This window comes from Camelus dromedarius, chromosome 1 (assembly GCF_036321535.1).
Source record: "Camelus dromedarius isolate mCamDro1 chromosome 1, mCamDro1.pat, whole genome shotgun sequence".
Classification (NCBI taxonomy): Eukaryota; Metazoa; Chordata; class Mammalia; order Artiodactyla; family Camelidae; genus Camelus; species Camelus dromedarius.
The window spans coordinates 33,319,160-33,322,754 of record NC_087436.1 but is presented as its reverse complement, the minus strand read 5'-3'; the positions used below and the strand labels follow the sequence as shown (position 1 = coordinate 33,322,754).

Below are 3,595 nucleotides of genomic sequence, written 5' to 3'. Positions count from 1 at the left end.
ATTCCTATAGAACTGTGTTTTTTGTTTTTTGTTTGTTTGGTTTTCCAGCTGAGAATTGTGGGGAATTTGATTAAAGGCCTTGATCATTTCCTAAGAAAACCACACATACATGTATTAGCATATGACTTCAAAGACCTGTTCCCATCTCAATACTAAGCATATCCAAAATGTTTCTCAAACAACATTTTCTTTTCTCTAACTAAAATCTCTTTTTTGGCAGTCTTGTTTATCTATCATTTCTATGCAGATATCCAAAATCTTAGTCTCAAATCTCTGCCTCTTTGACTTGCTTACAACCATCTCCTACATGATATTGGATATCATATCCTCTGATTCCTCAGAATCCTCGTAGCATTATTCTTTACCCTTCTTGAGGTGCACACCACTTTCAAATATGTATTAGTGTAAGCTTATTCAGACTGAAACTTCTAATATTTGCAGCAAATTTATGGATGGGAATTTCCTATTCAAATTTACTAAGCAATTTCTGACAAGAAACAAACAAACAAAAAATGCAAGGAGAGACCTCTCCATTAATTCCGTTGGTGTTGTTTTTCAGTGTTTCCAATTCTTCAGTGAACGGTACAGAAGTATAAGCCAGGGCCTCTTCCTCAGAGTTTACAATCTGGGTAGAGAACAAGAGAGACAGCTTCCAAGAGATGAATTCCAAGAGATGAATGTCCATGAACGTGCTTTCCAAAATATAAGTTCTTATAGAAATGTATAAATAAATACTGAATCCATGGTGTTTCACTTACATCTGAAAGGGCTTTGAGAAAACAAGAAACCCTGTTACTGGATGAAACCAGTGGTCCATCTAGCTAACTGTCCTTTACAGCAGAAATCACTGTAGGATAACTTTTTATCTGTAAATGTGTCTCAAGTTTGGAAATACCATGGGAATCTTAGGAATTCCAGTAATCAGTGAATAGGCTATCTACGTATTTGTTATATCTGCAGACTTCATACACGTCTGCTCAGAATGCTTCTCAGTATGCAGGTATATGAGAAGTTAGTAATTCTCCTTCTGTCCAGCTTCCTCTTTCTTCACCTTTCCCTTTCATATCTTCAGTCACCTGTGTCACAGGACACATATCAGTAGTTGGGAAGTATTTAACTCTGATAGTAAAGCAAAATCAAAATTAAAGGCAAATGTTCAGGAAAATGCTTTCAAACACAAGCTAGTAAATGAAGAACTTTAGATTCGAAGAGCCAAATATTCTGCATTCCTGGGAAATCTCAATCAGTTTCTCATTCTGGTAAGTATTTTCACATTGCACTTTGATTCTACAAAATAAATGGGAATACATTTTTGGCTGTTGGTCTATCACTAAAAGATTAGAATCAGGAGACTGAAAGAAAACAGTTTCTATTTATGTATTTAAAAAAAAATTTGTGTTCATGAAAAAGGAGCCATGTGTCAGTTTCCAAGCGGGGAAGACGTTCTCATAGAGGTACTGTAAGGCTTAATCGGTCCACTTCCTTTCTTGTTCTTTGACAGATTCTCTTCTGCCACCATTGTCCTGTTCAGGGTCAGAAAGCGCCTTCAGTGGTATTGCAACATCGTCATAAGGCAGCATGTCTTCTCACCAAGCATCATCAATTAAATCAAGATCCTCCCATCTCTCTGTACCTCAGTGTCCATTCTCCTGCAACTCTGATCTTAGCAGATCAGCACCCAGCCCACCACTGCACCCACCTTCCCTGGACGGCACCCTCATCATCACCCTATTTTCCATTTTTTAGTGTAAAAATGTGTAATTCAAATATCAGCCAAAGCTCTCAACTGGTTTCCAAAAATCTGACTAAAACACTATGAGTTAGCACTGTAATAGAATGTTAAATACTTAAACATTTCTTCCAGAACAAACTAAGGTGGCTTTGTGTAGCCATGACCTCCTTCAGCATCAGCTCCATCAAAGATACACATTCCCATTTTTGACATTAGACATGCTTTTCAAAATGTCTATACATGATTCTGATGTATCAGGTCTATCAACTGAACTTAGAATGTATCTCTAGAATTTTCTTAGACATAATTTTGTTAAAAATACGTATCTCATTTGAGGGTGAATATATATTTTTTCTATTTAAACATTGCCCAAAACATTGTATTGAAAGGTATGTATGTTTTATGATGTTTTAATATTAAAAATTAAGAGGTCCACTAGGGAAGCGTTACACAGGGAGACTTTCTGCTAAGGTTCTTTCAGTTGAGGGTAACAGAAACTAACATGTGGTAGTATAATTAGAAAAATTATTAAAAGAATATTGGGTAACCTCACAGACTCCGAGGAGTTGCTGATCTACAAAGCTTCAGAAAGCGCAGGAATAAGAGTCCTTTTAGAGATCTTAACTGTTGAAAGTCCTGTACATTCTCTTGGTAGATGGGTCATAGTTCTACTTTAGCCAGAAATCATACCCTTATACATCGCTGTAGATAAAAACTCCAAACTCATGGGAGAAAGAATCTGACTGGCTTCATGTGAGTCAAGTGGGCACTTGAACTTGGACTGGGAAGGGCCATGCAGCATAAACATGGCAGCATATAGATCAGCCATGTGGATCAGGTGGCTAGTTCTTAGATTCAGGAGACTTCGCATAGCAGTGTTAAAGCTGTTCTCTATTATTTGCATGCTTCATCCCATAAATCTCTACTGAAGCTAGCCTAGTACCGTTTTAAACACTAGTCATGCTGAATTCATTTCGTATCCCATGCTTCCATTTTTCCCTAGAGACCTTTAATATACCACACAGTCACTACTCAAGCATAGAACTTGGAAACATTTATTGTGCTGGTTCATTTTAGAAAAAATTTAAAATCAATTAAAGTTCAATCAACCCAATGCACTTTGATACCACTGTTATTCAAAAAACTGTTATTTTTCAAGTTAAAGTAAGTTGAAGTCATTAGAGTAAGCTCCTTATGAAATTATTAAAATAATACTATTCTGAGTGACAGGCAGTGAAATTTAGCTTAACCGTTATGAAAAGAGTTTGTCCTTTGTTTGTTTGATTTGTGTTCCATTTTAAAAGATTCTAATTACACCCCTTCGGTTCTCTTTGTCTGCCTCTTTGCAGGAATCTCACAAGTTGTGTGAAGTATGGATGAGACCTACAAAATGTGACTTCAAATACGGAAACATTTAAAAACTTTTTGAAGCAGCTTTATTCCTTTGGCTTTCATGCTTTTAAAAATCTAAATTTGTCCAAAAATATACTTATATTTTCTAAAAGCTGATGTGTTATAGCACAGTAAGCTTCTTGGAATCAAACAGAAAGCGTAACCTCATCAGGACACCTTCTTTATAATACTCTCTAAAGAATACACAAAAGTATGTAGCTGAAGTTTCATAAACACCGACCACAATATTATTACTAAAGGTAAATGGGAAACCTGATTCTGGCCTTCCCCGTCTGTCTTCCTCAACTCACAACACTCTATATTTTCAAAGTGAAACAGTTTGATTTGAATTGCAAATCTTATCACATATATAGTTTAATTCTTTTCTATCTGGATGAATGACAGTGGTATATAAGAGTTAACAAACCTTATCCAGTTTTAAATACATTTCTGGTATTGAAAGCTAACAGA

The 3,595-nt window shown here is 35.9% G+C and overlaps 1 pseudogene; it reads right to left on the bottom strand.

The window, feature by feature from the left end:
* Positions 1-1,373: 1,373 nt before the first annotated feature.
* Positions 1,374-1,645, bottom strand: LOC135322044 (anaphase-promoting complex subunit 13-like; annotated as a pseudogene).
* Positions 1,646-3,595: the final 1,950 nt, after the last annotated feature.